General features: G+C 33.2%; 1 long non-coding RNA gene across 1 annotated transcript; it reads left to right on the top strand.

The window, feature by feature from the left end:
• Window positions 1–6,477: 6,477 nt before the first annotated feature.
• LOC116403312 lies at window positions 6,478–9,874 on the top strand. The gene is made up of 3 exons (XR_004216002.1): window positions 6,478–6,850; window positions 8,349–8,398; window positions 9,580–9,874. It is a non-coding gene; the product is annotated as an uncharacterized LOC116403312 (long non-coding RNA).
• Window positions 9,875–11,355: the final 1,481 nt, after the last annotated feature.

Here is an 11,355-nt window from a genome sequence, read left to right as displayed (position 1 = left end):
TGTTGTTAGATATGTTCATGTTGTAATCATATATATACATATAAAATAACGATTAATTTGAAGTATGTCTATGTTTATAAAGTTGTATTGTTGGTGATGCTTATATGTATCTAAAATCATTAGTCTTATTCCTAATCAAAAGCTAGCTACTATATGCATATAAGAGTAGAAGTTGTCATGCGTTGAGTGGTTCGTATGGTAGAAGGATGGCTAAACGCGTTGAGTGGTCCGTGTTCAAGTCAATCGTCGGAGCAACTGATATTAAATAAGGGTTTGTAGGGATGCTGATGGTGAAGTGTAATCATCACAATGGTCCATGCATTGAGGAAGTTTGATATCCAAGTGTTAGAAATAAGTAGGGGCTAATGTGGTTATTGTAATGTTTAATGCATAGTGAGGCGTTAAGATGTTTCTAGAAAAAAGAAAGCTTTTATTGTATGCAATTGTTTTCCCCAAAAATATAGTTCTAAATTCTTGTCACTCACTAAGCTATTGACTTATATTTTAAGTTTCCCCTCCCTAGGTTAAGCGAGGAACTCCATCACGCGTGGTGAGAGGAGGCCGCTGCAAAGTACTTGATGTGCCTCGTAGTAGTAGTAATAGTTATTGCAGTGGTAGTAGTATTTAGCTTAAGTTTTGTAATTCTCTTAAAATTGTAAGTTGTACGCTTGTGTTGTGGCAAGTTGTTAATAAAAGATTACTAAGTTGCTCACAATTCAAACTTTGCAGGCCCATGCCTTTTCCTTTTACATCAACATTCTCATCCAAAGACAACGCAAACATTCATAGAGATCCAAAAAACTCATCAAGTTTCATTTTGGAAATATCATTTGCTTCGCAATGGTTATGACCTTCACACTAAATCTCTTAGGAAGAGATCGAAGAAATTTCCTTACCATATTTCCATCAGATAGTTTTCTCCTAAAGAGAAGGATTCATTTGCTATATCAAGAATTTTTACGTTGTACTCAACTATGGATTCACCTTCCAACATTTTAAGAGCCTCAAACTGAGAGGTTATGATATAAAGGCGAGACATCTTAACTTTGGAAGTTCCTTCATGAGTCACCTTAAGAGTTTTCCACACATTTGCTGCTAGGACACAAGTGTTTATGAGTTAAAAAATATTCTGTTTAAGAGTTTCTGAGAGGCGCAGTTTCATCTTTAGCATCAGTCCAATCCATTTCAGGCTTGGAATACTCAACACTTTCAACATCGACTATGGGATAAGTCCACCTTGTAATAACAACCTTCTAGGTTTCACGTACTCCACTTCCTCAAATTAGGCATAGAAATTCAACTAAGAGAGAATCATATGATCAAATACTAGAGAATGAACAATTGCATCAACATGGATTCCAAAATGCATCAGTAAAAGCTATCCCAACATACATCCACACGTCGAGAAGGATATAGATAGAACCGCATCGAGAACCCATTCCCAATGCACGGGCATCACATAATCGAGAATTCCTTTCTCCCGACGCTTCTATTGTCGGTGGACGAATGACATCAAAACAACCTCACATTCATACGTTGGGCGTAGGTCCTCGTCAACGTTCTAACCTCAGAAGAAGCCTTCCCTTGACGTTGCGTCCAGAAAACTTTTCCCCCACGTGTTATTCAACACGTCGGAAGACAGACATCATTCTCAATGCTTTCGTGCATCGAGAGGTATTTTTAAATATATATAAAAAAATTCAACTTATTGATTGTTTTCTTTTTTCAATCGTGTAGTATTTTTTCTGGTTCCATTTCGATTTAAATTGAATAAAATTGTTAAAAATATGTTAGAAATTATTAAATAATTATACAAAATACCAAATAAAAATTAAATACATTATAAGTTAAAGGAGAATTTTCAAAAATAGCAAATTTGACAAAATATTTACAAGTTATAGCAAATTCTATCACTGATAGTCATTGATATGTTATAGTGGTAGAAGACTATCATTGATAGGATTCAAAATTTTGCTATAGCTTGTCAATATTTTGATTTATTTTGATATTTTTTAAAATGTCTCGAAATTAAATGTTACATAGTCTAACAATTTCGAATCTTATAAAGAAATTACATAGAAAATAAAAATGGTACATTGATCCACTACAAGAAATAAGAGTTTCCCCGACGTAGCAATAAGTCATCGAAAACCCTTACCAACGGCGGGGAAGGTTACTGCGATATCGAGGACGACATCGGCAGGCATGTCGGGGATACTTTCCCCAACGTAGCTCAAGTCAACGACGGAGAAAATTTCCCCAACGTAAATTGCAGCACATCGAAAAAGGCTTCTGCGATGTGGCGTGGCAAAAGGCTTTCGCGACGCGGCGTCGCAAAAGGCTTCTGCAATGCACCCGTCGCGGAAGGATTTTAATATATATGTTTTTAATTAATTATTTTATTTATATATGAAAAGAAACCCACTAATTTATTCCATTATTTATGTCTTTGTCATATATAGTTGATGTTGTTGATAAATTAGTCTATTTCCAAGCGATTAATCGTTTTTGGAGAATGAAATTTGATAGAAAAACGGACGGAGATGTGCGATTCAGAGAAGGAAAAGAGAGAAAGTATAAGGAATGATAGAGGGAGATGAGTGGTTCGAAGAAGGAAAACATTGAGAAAGTAGAGGGAAGGAGAGAGAGAGTAAGACACTTTTGACGACGACAATGTTGACGACAAAGACGGACGGACGACAACACGAATCTCTTCCTCTCCCTCTTTCTCGGTTGATTTTCTCTTCCTTTCATTTTACAATCGATTCTCTGTTGAAGGGGGAATAAATTAGAGTGGAGTTTCCCCGACGTCTTTGAACACATCGGGGAAGGACCCGTTCTCTGACGTCGAGTAACCCCAACATTGTAGAAAGGTTAAATAATGAATTACTTATTTAAACATTTCCCGACGTGTACCTGCCACACGTCGCAGAAAGGTGACCATTGTCACTTCAATACGTACACTTAAATTTGCAAATTTCTGCGATGTCTGGTTTCTGTGCGTCGCAGAAAGTAAATATATTAAATTCAATTTTAAACTTTTTGCAACGTCTGATTCTTGTGTGTCGCGGAAAGTGAAGATATTAAATTTAATTTTAAACTTTTCGCGACGTCGTGTTTCTTTGTGTCGCGAAAATTGAACGCATTAAATTTAAATTTAATTTTCATTTTAAACTTTTCGCGACGTTTGGTTCTGTGCGTCGCGGAAACTGAACGTATTAAATTTAACTTTTTGACTTTCTGCGATATTGATTAAGAAATGGTGTTCAAGCCATTAGTTGCTTCCTTTGAATGAACTATATGTTATGTGCACATAAGGTTAAAGGCAACCATTTAGAAAATGTCTACATGGTGGAGTGAAGTTGGCCAATGTAGAAAAGGACTGCATTGTGTTAGGCAGCCTAAGCAACAAAGACGAATCTATATATCCTTGGATGTTGATGTTGCAGTAGTGTAAACGCGAAGTTAGGTGACCTAGCGTAGAGGATGATTTGGGATCCTTGGTGAAACGAATGATCGTTGACTACTGTGTGTTTATGCGAGATGATGCTTTATGTGAAATGTTATGTTTATAAGATCTTATATGTTTTTGTTTAAAACAAATGTTATGGTTTTGCAAAATGATTTATGAAAAGGTATTGTGAAAAAGATTTCATAAATCCTCACCTAAGTCTTTTAGACTTACATTTTAAAATTTTATCTTCCAGGATTTAGCGTTAAGGCCGAGTAAGAGGAGGTGAAGGAAAGGGCCTACCAAACGAGAAGCTACCAGGGGTTTTAAGTTTTAGTTTAAGTTGTATTGTATACTATGTATGAAACACCTGTTGTTAATAAAGTTTAAGTTTTGGTTATGTTGATTGTATTAAGCTTTATCGCCTAAATCATGTTATTTAAAGTATTTGACATTTAAACAAGGTAAATGATTTAAGATGAGTGACTTTGGCGTTTAATCGCTGCAAAGATGTTCAAGTCGCACTGCTTCTTGCGAGAAAAGCAAAAAGGTCTGTGGGGAGAGGTGTGACAATACTTGACGAAGAACTTATTCTTAGGTTTTCATCTAACCTTTGTCCATCGTTAAAGACCTAAAAATAAATAGGTTTGATTAGTTATATATTCCTCCTCTCAAACCCCAAACTTACTCCATGAAAAAGCTAGGCCCAATATGCCAATTTTTTCACAAAAGCTAAGTTTAAACTCTAGAGGCTACCATAACGGTAAGGTAGCTAGAACAAACTACCATAACTACCTAATAGTTCCAACAAACAAAACTGCTCAGAAATAAACAACTAAATTTGAACTAAACACTACCATAAACAGGATAGTCAAAACAAATCTCAACCATAAATTACATAAAATTTAAACCAATTACACCTCCCCCCCCACCCCATATTGAAATCATTGAATCATCTTTCTCAAATTCAATATAAACCCCAATTTCAATTTCAATGTAAAATTAATTCTTAAATCCTAAAAATAATTCAAATTCAATATTAAAACTTAAAACTAATTCAAAAGCTAAATCCTAAAACTAATTTAATATCTAAATTATAAAACTAATTCTAAATCTAGATCTTAAATCTAAATATAAACTAAAACTATAAAACTATATTATAACTAACTCAAAGCTAAACTAAGACTAAAGCTAACCTAAGCATATTAGAATTAGGAGCGGTGGTGACAGATGACGACAAACAGCAACAAGGGAACAGGTGTTGTTATAGAATTCTCTTTTCTTTTCTCTTTTGGTTATGTGACTTACAGAACTGAAATGGTGTTTCATAGGAACACTCCCAACACATTATGAAAATGTCGGAAAAAACACCCTATTCCCAATGCCATTAATAATGTGTCGGTAATAAAATCTTCTATTACCGACACATTACTAATGGTGTCGAGTGAAATGGGATGCATTACTTAATTGTTTCCTTTTCACCAACACTTTGGGTGATCACATTAAGACTAGCTTCCATATTTTCGATGTTTCCATGCATGGCGTTGGAGAAGGTGAAACAATTAAATAATAATTTTATTGTTCCTAGTGCCATAAGGGCCACATCGAAAATACTGAAGCCAGTTCCGACGTTTTTCAATACCGCACCGAGAAAAATGAAACTATTATTTAATTGTTTCACCTTCCCCGACATGTATGGGTTCAATGTCGAAAATGATCTAGTGTTCTCCGACACTGTTGACAATACGTCGAGAACAATTCATGTGCCCAACGCACCCCTAATGACATCAAGTTGGTCTTATTTTTCGACCTCCTTTTCCTAGACAATTTTTATGCGTATGGAGAACCCCGATTTCTTTTAGTGTAACATCAACACATGTTCAACTCCAATAATTTAATTTCTATGCATATCTCTCATATTTACAACAACAAAGTTTCAGTCTACCAATAACACTAGTAAACATTGATAGAAATCTACTAACGTTTATCGATGGTAAATAATAGTACTCTATCATTGTTTATCAATGATAAAGAATGACATTTGGCTATATTTGTAGATATTTGATTGTCTGTTTACATTCAAAGAAAAAAAACTATTATTTTGGAGTAAAATCAAAATTTTTAAAACTAACTTCTAAATAGATCTATCACTCCTTAATGATGCGATTATTCAACCATTTATTTTAGTTTAACCAGTGGTAGAAGCTTCACAGATAAACAATAGTACTTTTTGGATCATCCAAATACCTTTATAGTTTTTTTTAAAAAAATCTTCAAATAATAAGAAAGCATTTTCTAAAATTTAGAAAGATTTAAAAATGAAATGGTTACCTAGAAAAATGCTTAAATTTCAATATTAAAAAAAAAAAAATTGTAAAGCTATCCTTAAATTTCAATATATTGAAGTTGGTTACACAATGCTTTGTTGGTTGAACTATACATTCCAAATATTTTCTTTCTACCCGTTAAAATTAAAGAGATTGTAAAAGGGTATTAATATTGGATAACATAAAAAAAAAAAAAAAGATTACCATTAGAAAATTTAAGAGTTTCCATTTTAGTTTGCCCACCATCATGTATTTGAGTTCTTTTCTATGAAATGTCAATTTGTTATAATATATAACAGTTTGATGATAATAACGATGCATGATCTATTTTATTGATGCCTAATTATTAAGAGAAGTATTGAAACAATAAATCTTTTGTTTTTGGAAAGGAATCCTTTTTAAGGTTCCAAACATGTAATTAGATATCTAGTTTGAAATAAAAGAAAGTAGATATTGTATTGAGTCTGAACCTATAAACTTAATTCAACCAGCTTGTAATTATGTATCCCAAAATAGGGCATATCTTAATTATTATATACTATGTGTTAGTAATAATAGAAACTAACCACTGTGCTAAACGGGTGTAACTAATTTGTTTTTAAATAATTATTTGAAGGTTAACTTTTATAAAGGTAACAAATTGTCAAAATATTTTGAAAAACAAGTTCAAATCCATTTTTAAATTCTTGATGGGTTGAATCATTTTGATGAGAAAATTTTAGAAACAGTTTTGTTCTGGTAATGTTTAGATAAAAAATTGATAAGTGATGGAAAACTAAGAAAATGTTTAAGTAAGTTTAAACTGAAGAAAATGTTTAAGTTTAAATCCATTTTTAAAGGACTCACAAAGTTTCTTCCCTCCTCTCTCGAAGATTCTCACGTCAAAATCTCTTTCCCTCTTCTTCACACTGACACCGACGCCACGTTCTGTCGCCAATTGTAGAGCCACCTCCACCCGACTCGTTCGTTTAGCCACACACCAAACTGTTGCAGCCGAACCGTCAGGCACCACGTTGGTTGATGCTCCGCGTTGTGCTAGCCATCACTAGCCTCGTCCAATCTGGAAGTTGAGGTCAGTTTTGAACTGTTCGGTGAGTTTTGTGGGTTTTCTTGAAGATTTTTACTACTCATTAGCCTTTGGCTTCAAATGACTAGTTTCTATCATGTTTTGGTGTTAGATTGAAGAGTAGTGGTGTTGTTCAGTTGGTGTCCAGCGGATTTGATAAGTTTTTTTTGTTTAAGATTTAGGTGATTAGTTAAGGTGGGAATTTTTAAGTTGTGAAATAGAGTTTTTGGGTAAAGTTTTGCCTATGTTAGTTGTATGTTTTGAAGAGTTTCGACTACCCATTAATTTTTTAATTTGATTTTGCAATACCCATTGCATTTTGTCGTTAGATGTGGAGGCTTTGGAGATATTAGTCGTTGGTCCCCAGTTGAGAAGCTAAAAATTAAACTTTTCAACACAACCTGGGTAAGATTCTAAGTTTTATGGAGTTGGTCTTGAGTATCCATCTAATTTTAGCGATAATATTGAATAACCCATGATGTTAGATGCTTGTTTTCGAATTTCGAAAGTACTTATGGTGCTGTTAATTGAAGTTAAGGACACTTTGTTAAGTTTTTGGTAAGGTTTGGAATAGTTTTCACACCCCATCTTTAGTTTTTATTTTGGTTTGAACTACACAAGAAGAATTAAAGTGTAAGGTTAGATTTTTTTTTTAAGTTAACTCAACTTCTAACAAGTTTCGTGAATAAAGCTTGAGTAAATTCTGAGGTTAAGTGAATGATTTTTGAAGTAGAAAAATGTCACAAACTTTTCACAAAATTATGAGAAGCCTTTGGTTCTTTTAGTATCCTAGAGTGTATAGATGGAACTAAAAGTCCTATAGCTTTCATGAAGCACTCATTAGCCAATTCTGATTAGAAATATGTTCAAATTTAGGAGAAAAGTAGGAGGCTTCAAATAATGCGATTTTGGAGTACTTGTTTTTCAGGATAATTCTGGAAAAATCTAGTGGCAATCTCACTTTACTCTCTTCCATTCAGTTGTAGAGGTCCCCAAAATGAAGAGTTTGATATAAAGTACATTATTTGTCATTAAGTATTGAATAAGTTATGAGTAGTTGAAATTAGCCTACTGAAGCTGAAAATTTCTTGAAATGTATAAATTATGATTTTATTTGTTATGTGTAGAATTCATGAGATCCATAGTTTTTGTGTCATCTTAAGCTATTATAGAAAGACAAGACTATTTAAGGTCATTTAAGATTACTTAAGTTTGGGTGCTTATGACATTAAAAGTTTAAGCTGAAGTTTAAGGGTCTCAAAAGTGTATTCACCCTAAAAGACCCATTGAGCTTGAACTAAGTTGGATGCTCATTGTGTTAAGTATCTAGATTTCGAGTCCAAAGGTTTGTATGTGAAAAAGTTTAGTCTAATCCTAAGCACTTTGGAAATTCATAGACCTTAGAGGTATAAAATGGATTTAGGTGGCCTTATGAGGTATTTTGCAAATAGTTGTAGCCTCGTGTTATGTGAAGACAATGATGAGACCTTAATCTATGTTTCAGGCCAATTGAAAAGGAGAAAGTGTATAATCTCAGGAGATGGAGTTATTAAGGTGAGTGATTACTTTCAAACATTTGCTATGAAAATTGTTTTAAACAAACTGTTGAACTTAGTTTGTAAATAAGTGTTGGTTTAACTTGCTTTGATAAAAGTGTACTAGCGATAATAATCTCTAACGAATATTTTTTGGCTTTTCATGAGTTCTCTACAATGTGAATTTGTAATATGTGTTCTTGAACATGATTTGATTTAATTATGATTTGCGTGAGTTATGGTCAAAATGTGTTTTATAATGAGTTGATAATATATGTTTTCCTTGGTTCTGTCGATGAATATGTTTTGTTTGTTTATTAAGAAAACTTAGCTTTGAATTGCTTGAAAAAGTTTGAAGCATATTTATAGATGTTTTTTTATGATAATGGAATGTGAAGGTTGGTTTTTGAACCACAAAATTGATGTACCAAGGGAATTTTGTTTGCAAGCTACGTGAATGTGAATGTGTTTCCGTAGTGCCACCTATGGTTGTCAGGGGGTTTCGAGGCTGAAAAAGGTTGTGACCAGAGATCTAAGAACCTAAGTCTAGATGATGATGTGGATGGAGGATTGTGATATGACTTCGAGTTCAGCTTAATCCATGGTGGGTGACTCCATGTGCACATAAGAGTGGGTGGATGTTGTTACTATGGTAGGTGCTAAATATGCGTGAGCTTCGTTTGGCCATGTGTTTCCTTGTGGATATGGATCACATGTGAGGTATTCCGAATCGTGTATTTAGTATGCTATCGTGCTTGGATTGGATGAATGTTGTTACTGTGGTAGGTGCTAAGTATGTGTAAGCTCCGTTTAACCGTGTGTTTCCTTGAAGATATGGATCATGTGTGAGATATATCGAGTCGTGTATTTAGTGTGCTATCATGGTCGGATTGGATGGAGGTTACTATCGTGGCGGGTACTAAATATGTGTGAGCTAGTTGTGGTCGCATAATTCTTTAATCATGTGCGAGCTATTCTTGGTCGTATATTTAGGCGTCTTGCCATGGTCGGATTGGCTACAGGTTTGTTGGTATTACTTGTGAATTATGGCAATATGTGATTTTAACGTTTGAACTATTATTTCATTATGGATGACACATTTAAATAGTTTGAAAGTATTGTTTTATGAGCTTTTACTTTTAAAAACTTGTCATTCACTGAGTTTTAGTTCACGTTTTTAAATGTTTTTTTTTTCTCCAGGTAGCACTCAAGAACCAAGCATACCTTGAGCTTCCCTTCATTGATTGTAGATTCTTATTCTTTTGTTTATGTATATACTTAAGTTTTGTACTTCTATTTGGGTGATTAGAAGTAGTGAGAGACATGATGACTACTTGTCTTTTGAGATGTCCCTCATTAGACTATGATCATTTTGTGTATAATATCTAGTTTGAATTTTATCTCTGCTTAAAACTCTAGAACTGTCTGGATGTGTGCAATGAGACACACTTATTTTGCATTGTGGAATATGAAGTTTGTTTATATACATATAGAAGTAAAAATCTCTTCTTTTTCAGGTTTGGCTAACCCATTTCTAAGATAAATATTGTTGAAATTTTGGTAGAAATTCATTTTATGAGTTCCATAGAAGTTAAGTTGGAAAAGTTGTGTTCAAAAGGTGTTTCATGCCATGATCTAGGCTAGGGAGGAAAACCTAGAACGAGGTGTGAGACATGAAGCTAGCCATTTTTAAAAAATATTTCAAGTTTGTCCTTCCTTTTCATCGTCTTTCTTTACTTCATCTTCTGCGATTTTTAATCATTTTTTTTTCAATCAATCATAAATCTTGTATGTTTTCAAAGTGTTATTTGGTTTAAGATCCTGTACAAAATATAAAAGATCTTGAAAAAAATCGTTTGAGCTCAAAACATGATCACGATCGTGTACCAAAGAATCTTGTGTTCATTTACATTTGGACAGCCAAATCTAAACGATCATGTACCACAAATCTAAACAATCGTGTAGTAAAGAATCTTGAAAAAAAATCATTTAGATTTGAGTAGCCAAATCTAAACGATGGTGTACCAAAGACTCTTGAAAAAACATCGTTAAGGAAATCTTAACAATCTTAGTTCTTAGTCGAAGATCATGTATCAAATTTATTATGTGCGCTAGTGGCCAATTAATCACATGTGAACTGTGAATTTTTTGTATTTTTCATCGTGGGCCTAGTTATCAAATTTCAAGATATTTCTTCCATCTTCTCTAAATATCTCCTACTATTATTAGTTTTTCTATAATATTAGTGTAGTAATTAATACTTCCTATAAATTGGGTTTTATTTGGGTTAGGTCCAAATATTGTTAACAAAATCAAGTTTATATTTCAACAATTACATTTATTGGTGTATTGGATTATTCCCTAGAGTGTAATGACAATGCATACAAAATAGCACAAATTATTCGGTTGTTGGAGGCAAGAAGAGTAAATGAATGGATTGTGACTAAGAAATAAATATTTGTACTATTTGAGCTTTGTTTAGTTTCCTTTGAGTTGGGTGAGTTTCTCTGGATGAGATTGATGCTTTTAATTTGAAGTTTGACATGCCACTCCCTCCCTCCCTCCCTCTTCATTGCAACTAGGACCATACTTTTGTTTTCTTTTTGAGTCTTATCTTTATACCTATTTTAGTTTCGTTTGAAGTTATTTGCAGGTCGATGAGCTAACTTAGGTTCTTTAAATGTTGATATGGTTTGTTGTACAAAAACCAATTTTTCGAAGTATTCTTGATGCACAAATGTTTATGCTCTTGGATTTGTTTCGTTTTGCTATGTGTTTGAGTGAATTTGTTTGCTTTTTGTTCAACTATTTATATCTTTTATGTTTACACATTTCATTTTTTTTATTTTTTTAGATTTGATAAATGAAAGAAGATTTTGTTGGTATATATCTTATAATTTTGTTTGAGAAAATCATCTCATGCTTCTAAACCTTTTATTGGAATTTTTGTACCTTAAACTTAAACAAACTACAATT

Source organism: Cucumis sativus, chromosome 4, assembly GCF_000004075.3.
Source record: "Cucumis sativus cultivar 9930 chromosome 4, Cucumber_9930_V3, whole genome shotgun sequence".
In the NCBI taxonomy this organism is placed as follows: domain Eukaryota; kingdom Viridiplantae; phylum Streptophyta; class Magnoliopsida; order Cucurbitales; family Cucurbitaceae; genus Cucumis; species Cucumis sativus.
Note: the sequence above shows the minus strand (reverse complement) of the source record. Positions and strands in the feature narration are given on the sequence as shown.